Source organism: Gossypium arboreum, chromosome 13, assembly GCF_025698485.1.
Source record: "Gossypium arboreum isolate Shixiya-1 chromosome 13, ASM2569848v2, whole genome shotgun sequence".
Lineage (NCBI taxonomy): Eukaryota > Viridiplantae > Streptophyta > Magnoliopsida > Malvales > Malvaceae > Gossypium > Gossypium arboreum.
Genome location: NC_069082.1, coordinates 35,796,562 through 35,807,501, shown reverse-complemented (window position 1 = coordinate 35,807,501; position 10,940 = coordinate 35,796,562). Strand labels below are relative to the sequence as shown.

Sequence of the window (10,940 nt, the reverse complement as noted above, 5' to 3'; positions counted from 1 at the left end):
TTATTTTGAAACTGTGGCATGTGATTTAGGATTTAGGGTTGCTTATTATTCCATGACACTTTACTTTAATTTTTATTTAGGATATCAAGTCAATATTATTAATTAATTATGCATGAACCTGATTTTTATTAAAAGCATAAGTAAAACCATCTTTTTTGTTGCTAGATTATAACTAAAATTTAAGGAGCAATAAATTGATATTTAACTAAGTTTTCTACTAATATTAATAAATGTTTTAAAATGATTGTTTTTAACATTTAGATAGCTTATTAGGTCACTTTGGTGGCTAATGTAATCTTCCAAATTCATGTAATGCCATCAACCCGACCCGATTCATCGGTCCAAATCTCGAGTGTTACTATACACAATACTTAACCAAATATCAAATAGCTGACACAGGTTCCTTACTTAAAACATTTTTCTTATTAATTTAACTTAGAGGCTTAACATTTGAGATGAAGGGAAAGTATTAAATATAAATTTTTACACCAAACTTGTTACAACTCATTACAGGAGAAAAGTTTGTTAAACATAGACTCTTAGGGCGTAACCCTATTCTACGCCAAATTTCCACTATATGCATAATAACCTACTTCATCGCTACCCTGGCGCACTCTAGGTGTTGTACCTCCTGGCGGATTCTCTTACCATAATACTTGAAACAATAATAGAAAAAACTATGAAAAATGGCTAGGAATGAGAATGATCTTGGTCTCAATGATAATACGAATGACCAAGACGTTAATCCTCCTATTCGTAGGGTGATAGATGACAGAGATAGACCAACCCGAGAGCATGTCGTGCTAATTTTGGATGATCTAAATCCAAGGATAGTTAGACGACAAATTCAAGCTCAACAAATTTGAGCTGAAATCAATAATATTTCAGATGTTACAAATAGTAGGACAGTTTAGTGGATTACCTACTGAAGATACAAGATTGCACTTAAGACTTTTTTCTAGAGGTTTATGACTTTTTTAGACAACAAGGTGTTCTTGAAGACGTTCTACGACTTAAACTGTTTCCATATTCATTAAGAAATTGTGAGAGAGCATGGATGAATGCTTTTTCATCAGAAATAGTGGCATCATGGAATGATCTTTGCCAGAGGTTTTTGCTACAATATAAAACACCAAATATGAATGTCAAGCTTAGAAATGACATCACATCTTTTTGTCAATCAGACGATGAAACACTATATAAAGCTTGGGTATGATTTAAAAACTTAATTCGAAGATGTCTAATGCATGGATTTTAACATTGGATGAGATGGATATATTATATAATGGGTTGAATGCGTACACGAGGATGGCAGTTGATGCTTTTACTAATGGTACTTTGTTGGATAAATCTTATACTGAAGCATATGAGAGTTTGGAAAATATTGCCAACAATGATTATCAATATTTAACCACAAGAGTTGGGATGGATAAGAGAGCTGCTGGTACTATGGAGTTTTAAGCAATCACTTCATTGATAGCCCAGGTATCCATTTTGGCCAATATGATCAAAACAATTAAGAAACCCACTATAGTTCAGGAGATGATAGTAGCCGAGATAGTAGCTGAGCTATCTTGTGTTTATTGTGGTGAAGATCATATGTTTGATGAATGCTCATCAAACCCAGCATCTGTGTACTACATGGGTAATTTTAACTGGAATAGTAATCTCTATTCTAACACTTACAATTCAATGTGGAAGCAGCATTCAAATTTTAGTTGCAATAATCAAGGTGCGGGGAATTCAAACAATGTTGCAAGGTAGAATGCACTGCCTAGTTATAATAATCCTTTTTCAAGACAGAATATTCAATAGGGTCAAACATCACCATCCTTGACATCCATTGAAGCCTTGTAGAAGGAATATATGGCTAAAAACGATGTTGTAATTTAGAGTCGGGATGCTGTAATTTAGAGTCAAGTTGCGTCTCCCTGAGCTCTTGAGAATCAAGTGGGGAAAATAGTGAATACTTTGAATTTGAGGCCACAAGGAGCACTACAAAGTGATACAAAGAATTCAAGAACACAAGACAAGGAACATTGCAAAGCAATTACTCTTAGAAGCAGGACTTAGCTAGAAGGCATTGTTCAAGATAGCATTGTAGAAGAAAACAGCTACAGACTCAACTAGGGAAATAATTTAGACTCATCTGAATAACATACTACGCCTAAAAAGGGTAAACAACAAAATGCTATGGTAGAATGAGATCATGTTGTCAACAAAAATGACAAGGCAAAACAATATCAACAACTTGAAGGACGACCACCTATACCTTTTCCTTAGTTATTTCATAATTCTAAGTAGGATATTAAGTTCAAAATATTTCTGGATGTATTGAAGAAACTCCATATCAATAGATCGCTGGGAGAAGATTTGGAGCAAATGCATAATTACATGAAATTTATGAAAGGTATATTGTCAAAGAAGCATAGATTGGGAGAATTTGAGACTGTTGCTCTCACTGAAGGGTGCACAACAATGTTTACCAATAAATTAACTCCAAAGTTTAAGAACCTAGGGAGTTTCACTATCCCATGTTCAATTGGAAATCAATATGCTAGTAAGGCGTTATGTGATCTAGGAGCGAGTTAAATCTAATATCTATGTCTATTTTCAAGAAGCTGGGAATTGGAAAAGCAAGACCTACTACGGTTATGTTGCAACTAGCTAATCAATACTATGTGCATCCGAAAGGTAAAATTGAAGATGTGTTGGTAAGAGTAGATAGATTTATCTTTCCTGCAGATTTCCTTATTTTAAAATATGAAGCTGACTAAGATGTGCCAATTTGTAACACCCCCTATCCGTGTCCAACACCGGAATAAGGTACGAGGCATTACTAGACTTTTACACAAGTAATCATACAAAATCGAGACGTAAATTTCCATCCAAATTTAAAAATTTTCATATACTTTCATATCGTCCCTAGAACGAGCCTACGAGGCCCAAAACATACATTGAAAGTGGGACTAAACCGAGAACTTTAGAAAATTTCACAACACTTAGAAAATTTTTCATGTTTTAAGAGCCACATGCCCATGTGGGCAGGCCGTGTGGTCTCACACACTCGTGTCTCTAACCCGTGTAACTCTCTGTTTGTCACCCAAGAACAAATTGAAGTCACACAGCCAAGTAACACGCTCGTGTGCTAGGTCGTGTGGTCGATTTAAAATTTATGATTTTTCATAAAATAGGTGTAGACTTCACACGTCAAGGGCACACGCCTGTGCCTAACGCTGTGTCATCCACACGGCTGAGACACACGCCCCTGTCTCTGCCCATGTGTTCAATTCTGAGCATTCTGTTTTACAACAATTAAGGTGCAGGGGACATACGGCCAGATCACATGCTCATTGGGCAAGTTGTGTGTCACACACGGCCTAGACACACGCCCGTGTATCTACCCATATGGACAAAAATAGGGCTATTTACCAAGCCATTTTGTCACCCTTTAATGCACACACCTACACAACAAAACATAGCACCAATCCAAGAAATAAAATTCAACTATTTCAGCCAAAATCAAGACATCCACACATCATTCACATGCTACCATTTATCACATACGAACATTACATACTTATCAACTTAAACCATGCAAACTTCCACATCCATGAAAATATCATCATGTGCATATATACTTAAACCAATATTAGCTAATTTCAATTGCCATTTACAAAATGAATTATCAACCAACATAAGCCAACACATTTGGCCAAATTAATTATGACACATAACAAAATGATCAAGTCCCTATACATGCCATAACTCAAATTGTTGAATTCATTGGTACCCAAAATAATCAGTTGATAGTGTGGTGGAGTCTCCAACGATCCTCAAATCTGAGCTAGCTTAGTGACACTATATGACAAGGGAAAAGAAAGGGGAGTAAGCTTTAAAGTTTAGTAAGTTCCTATGCAAATAATAAGCATCATAAACACATATTTAACATACAATTAACATGAGGTAAATTAACCTAAATGTTATTATAAATCTCATAGTCAAACTTACTCAATCATAACCTTACCAAGGGTTCATCACATAACGAGCTCATTACGTATAAGTTTTATGTATGTACCTGAGTCTTGAAATAGATTTACACACAATTAATCTTTAACATACTTGTGAAATTACCCGTTGAACCACTTGGAAAACTAAAGGATACTGAGGAGTTCCGTACACACGATATCATACCAATGCCATATCCCAGATATGATCTTACATATAATCTCGTATCGATGACAATAGGCCAACTATGGTCTTACACGAAGTCTCATATCGATGCCATATCCCAAAAATGGTTTTATCCGAAGTCTCATATTAATGCCATATCCCAAATATGGTCTTACACAAAGTCTTAGTAACCCTAATGTCATGACATTTGTATCCTATCTATTCCTAAGGTTCAACTGGGATTTCATGCTTTTGTAACTTTGTCGAATACGTCCAATGGTCAATCACAATTCATACAATAATAAAGCATTTGAACATGATTAAAACAATGCATTATTTACATACAAACTTACCTCGGTACAAAATAGTAGAAATGAGACTTAATCGTCAAACACATTGTTTTTCCCCCGATCTAGGTCCGAACCTCGTTTCTCTTGATCTATAATAGCAAATTTAACTCATTTATTATTCATATTATTCAATTCAGTCCAAAAATTATATTATGGCAAAATTATATTGTTGCCCCTATACTGACATTTTTACACTTTGGTCCCTAGGCTCGTAAATTGAAATCTATTCAATTTTTTCAAGACCCAAGCCTAGCCAAACCTCTTTCATGCTTATAACAGCCCACATGTTCATTTAATCACACTTTTACACACATTTTATAACCCTTTTACAAATTGGTCCTTTTGACATTTTCATAAAAATCACCTTGCAAAAGTTGTTTATCATACACCAAATACACATTTTCTACCATTAGACATCAAAATACATACATATCTAACATAAGTCAAACCCTAGACCTTAATCATTTCTCAAATTAATGGTCAAAATAGATAGATTGAGTGATAACGTCTTTAGAAATGTAAAGAACATTAAAAACGGGGCAAGAACGGACTTACAATCGAGCTTGAAAGTGGCCAAACCCTAGATATGGCGTTCCTTCTAAATTTCGGCACAAGGGGGAGAAGATGGACAAGGATTTTGGCTTGATTTTTGCTTTTTAATTCATTTAATTACCAAATAACCAAAATGCCCTTTTCTTAAAACATTAAAATTATCTTACCTCATGTCTATTTTTGTCCAACTTAAAGTAAAATGGTCTAATTACCATCTAAGAACCTTCAATTTAAAATTTCATAGCAATTAGACACCTATAGCATGTAAAACTCAGCTTTTGCACTTTTTTTTAAGTTAGTCCTTTTTGCTAAATTGAGTGCTCAAACGTTAAAATTTTCGAACAAAATTTTCAAGAAATCATTCCATGAAATTGTAGACCATAAAAATGTAATAAAAACAAGTTTTACTACATCGGATTGTGGTCTCGAAACCACTGTTCCGATTAGGCCCAAAATCAGGTTGTTACAATTCTCCCCTTTTAGGGATTTTCATCCCCGAAAATCTTACCAGAAAATAGGTTTGGGTATTATTTTCTCATAGCTTCCTCAGGTTCCTATGTAGCCTCTTCGACCCCATGTCGTTGCCATAAAACTTTCACTAGGGCTATACACTTATATCTGAATTGTTTAACTTCCCGAGCTAAAATCTTGATCGGTTCTTCACCATACGTCATACCCAGTCGAATCTCAATCTCTGTTGGAGAAATCACATGTGAAGGATCAGAAAGATATCATTGTAAAATTGACACATGAAACACGTTATGGATCCTTTCCAACTCTTCTGGTAAAGCTAACCGATATACTACTGGCCCTACTCTTTCAACGACTTTATATGGCCCAATGAAACATGGACTTAACTTGCCTTTATGACCAAATCTGAGAATTTTCTTCCACGGAGATACTTTTAGAAATACTTTATCACCAGTCTAAAATTCGATCTCTTTTCTTTCCAAATATGCATATGAATTCTGTTGATCAGAAGTTGCCTTCAAGTAGTCATGGATTACCTTCACTTTTTCTTCAGTTTTCCTAACCAAGTCAACCCCGTGAATCTGTTTCTCACTAAGCTCGATCCAATACAAGGGTGTTAAGCACTTGCAGCCATATAATGCCTCATAAGGTGCCATTTTTATACTCGACTGAAAACAGTTGTTATAAGCAAATTCGACCAATGGTAGATACTTTTCCCAACTACCTTCAAAATCTAGAACACAAATTCAGAACATATCTTCAAAAATTTGAATCACTCTCTCAGCCTGACTATCAGTCTGTTGATGAAAAGCGGTACTAAAGTTCAGCTTCGTACCCAAAGGTTCTTGTAACTTCTTACAAAACCGTGAAGTAAACCTCGGATCTCTATCCGAAATGATAGAAATAGGCACCCCTTGCAATCTCACAATCTCAGCAATGTACAGTTTAGCTAGCTTATCAAGTGAATAGTCAGTATGTACCAGAATAAAGTGAGCCAATTTCGTTAATCTATCAACAACAAACCAGATGACATCTTTCTTTTTCGAAGTCAAAGGTAACCCAGTTACGAAGTCCATAGTAATCCTATCCCACTTCCACTTAGGTACCATCACTGGCTGAAGTGATCCCGAAGGCACTTGGTGTTCGACTTTCACTTGTTGACAAATTAAACACTTCGAAACAAACTCTGAAATATTTAGTTTCATACCTGACCACCAATACCATTACCTCAAATCATTATACATTTTCATACTACCCGGACGCACGGATAAACAACTATTATGTGCTTCATGAAGAATTTTTTGGATAAGTTCCTCAGTTTTTGGTATACAAATTCTACCTTGGAACATCAAACAATCATCGGATCCGATATGAAAATCTGAATCACTACCCGATTCACAACGAAATCTTTTAGCTTGCAAGTCACTATCATATTTCTGAGCTTCACAAATTTGTTGAAGAAATAACGGTCTACCTCTCAACTCAACTAGAATCGAACCATTATTGGACAAATTCAACCGTGTATTCATCTCTCTCAAAGCAAATAAAGTTTTTCTACTTAACGCATGCACGATTTTCCTTACCGGAGTGGTAATCAATTACTAGCTCGTAATCCTTAAGTAACTCGAGCCATCTCTGTTGCTGCAAGTTTAAATCTTTTTGAGTAATGAAGTACTTTAAACTCTTATAATCAGTAAAGATATGACATTTCTCACTGTACAAATGATGTCTCCAAATTTTTAAAGCGAACACAACGGTGGCTAATTCCAAATATGCGTCGGATAATTCTTCTCATGCGGTTTCAACTGTCTCAAGGCATAAGCTATCACTTTGCCCTCTTGCATCAACACACATCCTAATCCATTCAGTGACGCATCACTATAAATCACAAAATCTTTTCCCGATTCAGGTTGCACTAAAATTGGTGCCTCAGTCAATAGTGCTTTCAACTTCTCGAAACTTTGTTCACATTTTTCGTACCATTCAAATTTAACATCTTTTTGCAACAGTTTAATCATAGGAGTAGCAATCATCGAAAATCCTTTGAAAAAAGTTGGTAATATCTTACTAATCCCAAAAAGCTTTTAACTTCAGATACATTCCTCGGTAGTTTCCAATCAACAATTGCTGAAATCTTACTTGTATCAACCCGAATACCATCACCTGAAACAATATATCCCAAAAATTTGACTTCTCGGAGATAAAACTCACTTTTACTAAATTTAGCAAACAATTGTTTATCTCTCAAAGTGTGTAATATAGTTCTCAAGTGCTTGGCATGCTCGGACTCATCTCGAGAATAAATTAGGATATCATCGATGAACACAACCACAAACTTACCTAAATATGGTGGGGAGATTCTATTCATCAAGTCTATAAAAATAGTAGGTGCATTAGTTAGTCCGAAAGGCATAACTAGAAATTCATAATGCCCATACCTTGTCCTAAAAGTGGTTTTCGGCACATTCGCCTCTTTAACTCACAACTGATAGTAGCCAGATCTCAAATCAATTTCCGAGAATACCGTTGCTCCTTTCAACTGATCAAATAAGTCATCAATCCTCGATAAAAGATACTTGTTCTTTATAGTCACCTTGTTGAGCTGTCAGTAGTCGATACAAAGCCTCATTGATCCGTCTTTCTTCTTTACAGATAACACGGGAGCACCCCAGGGAGAAAAACTGAGTCTCGCAAAACCCTTATCTATCAACTTTTGCAACTGAGCTTTCAATTCTTTCAATTTAGATAGAGCCATTCTATACAGAGCAATACATATCAGTGCGGTCTCTGGTACTAAATCAATACCAAACTCAACTTTTCTAATCAGAGGTAACCCGGGAAACTCTTCTTGAAACATATCTGGATATTCAAAAACTATTGGCCCTAACTCAATCTTCAATTCAGACATCCTTGTTGATAAACGCCAAATTATACATAGTTTTCCCCAAATACTTAGCATATTTATGGATGTTTACTACTAGATTTGTGGATTTTGGTGCTCTTAATCCGGTTATTTCATGTTTTAAGATCAGGAGAGCACCAAGAGTCAACAGGAGCCAAAACCGAGCTAAAAAGGGACAAAATAGACCAAATCGAGAAGATCACACGGCCTAAGCCTTGCCACACGGGCTGCTCACACATCCGTGGCCTTTGGGGGTGTCGACCAAGGTGTACACGATTCACACGGCCTGGCAATTGAGCCCACATGGTCGTGTGCAATTTAACGGATCGAACACGGCCTAGCAAACACGTCACACGACCGTGGCACACAGGCGTGTCCTTTTTTTCAAATAGTTGTATTTTACACGGAAGAGGATACTTAGGAAGGAAGAAAGCCAATCCAAAACCTATATAAAAACCCTAAGTACGACCTAGTAAGGGGGGCCTCTTCCAGAACTTTTCTGGAATACAGAACCACACGCCAGGAATTACTTGAAGGAAGCCAGACGATCCATCCCAAAAGCCGGAGCTACTCCAAGACTGAAGATCTCTCTCAGAATTCCTTCAGGGGTTTTAGAGTTTTCTTTATTTTTTGTCATTTTTATACTTTTGAGATGTACTCTTATTTTATGATGCCCCTTAGGTACCTAAGGGGGATAAAACCTATGATGGATCTTGTTATTATTATCTGAATTGTATGGTAAATACTTGATTTGTTCTTAATTATGTGTTCTTAAGGCTTGAGTTAATATTCTGGGTATTGATTCATGATTTGATGTGCTTATACAGAGGAGGAATAGACCCTACCTAAGAGTAGATTTGGCATAATTAAGCGGAGTTGATCGAACGCCTAGAAATAGGGTTATGAGATTTTTTCGGATTAGGGTGAAACCTAATATGGGAGTCCATAGAGTGATTTACTGCTTCCCTAGGAGTTTTAATTAAGAAAGAAATTTTGATTAATTCAAATGAGGGTTAGACGTTATTAGTCTCGAAAGGGATAATAACATAGGTTAGGGAATCTCACGGATCAAGTCAAGTGAATAAATCGTCCAGTTCAGAGTCAGATAACAAGTGAAATCTAGGTGGATTCCTCCTTTGGTGTCGTCTTTATCAATTGCTTTTCTTCAAGTCTTTTTCCAAATTTTCTCTTTGCTTTAATTAAATTAGTTAATTAGTTTAGATAAATAGTTTAATAAACAAACCTTTTTATTTTTAGGCTAGATAGTAAAACAATAGTTATTACTCGTACTTTTGGTTCCCTTGGGTACGATATCTCAGTCTTGCCATAACTATACTATTGTCCGATAGGTGTGCTTGCCTTTTCGTCGTGATAATAGTTACACTAGGTTTGATCTTCATTATAAATATTTATTACTTGTTAAGAATCACGTGATCAATTTTTGGCGCCGTTGCCGGGGAACTGAAATATTAGGAACACTAAATTTTTATTACTTTAGCCATTTATTTTTCTTACAATTTTATTTTATTTATTAATTTACTTTTCCTCTCTCTTGGCAGGTTTTTATAGTTTATGACTAGAAGAAACCCGTCGGGACCATTACTTTTTGTCGAAGAAATCGATCGTACAATTCAAAAAAATCAAAGAGAAATAAGGCGTAGCTTACGATATGCAGAGAACGAGTGAGAAGACGATACTCGACCCCCAATCGACGAGATGGCTGAAAACCAAGGCAATCAGCTACCTCCTGCAATTGAGGCTAATCAAAATCCTACTCTACGTACTATGTATGATTATGCTAAACCTTCTTTAACAGGAACTAAATCTAGCATAGTTAGACCTGCTGTAGCTGCAAATACTTTTGAATTAAAACCTAACACTATTCAGATGATACAACAGTTTGTTCAGTTTGATGGTTTGCAGGATAAAGATCCCAACGCTCACTTAGCGAACTTTCTAGAATTTTGCGATACATTTAAAATCAATGGTGTTTCTGACGATGCCATACATCTTCAGTTGTTTCCCTTTTCACTGAGAAACAAACTAAACAGTGGTTGAACTCGTTATCACGAGGGTCTATCACTACTTAGGAACAAATGACCGAGAAATTTTTACTAAAATATATTCCGCTGGCTAAAACGGCTAAATTACGTAATGATATCTCTTCGTTTGTGTAGATGGATTTAGAAACACTTTATGATGCATGGGAGAGATACAAGGACTTACTGAGAAGGTGCCCTCACCATGGGTTACCGATTTGGCTTCAAGTACAAACATACCACAATGGCCTGATTCCCTCGACTCGGCAAATGGTTGACGTAGCTGCTGGCGAAACCATCAACAATAAAACGCTGGAAGATGCCTATGAATTTATAGAGGATATGTCGCTAAATAACTATTAGTGGCAAGTTATGAGGATAAAGCCAACGAAAACAGTCGGCGTTTATAACATCAATTCAGTCACCATGCTCTCTAATCAGGTAGAACTTCTC

At 36.1% G+C, this 10,940-nt stretch overlaps 2 non-coding genes across 2 annotated transcripts; both read right to left on the bottom strand.

The window, feature by feature from the left end:
- Nucleotides 1-1,147: 1,147 nt before the first annotated feature.
- On the bottom strand, nucleotides 1,148-1,254 carry LOC128287219 (small nucleolar RNA R71). Its single transcript, XR_008277915.1, has one exon. It is a non-coding gene; the product is annotated as a small nucleolar RNA R71 (small nucleolar RNA).
- Nucleotides 1,255-10,592: 9,338 nt separating this feature from the next.
- LOC128287601 (small nucleolar RNA R71) lies at nucleotides 10,593-10,699 on the bottom strand. The gene has a single exon (XR_008278301.1). It is a non-coding gene; the product is annotated as a small nucleolar RNA R71 (small nucleolar RNA).
- Nucleotides 10,700-10,940: the final 241 nt, after the last annotated feature.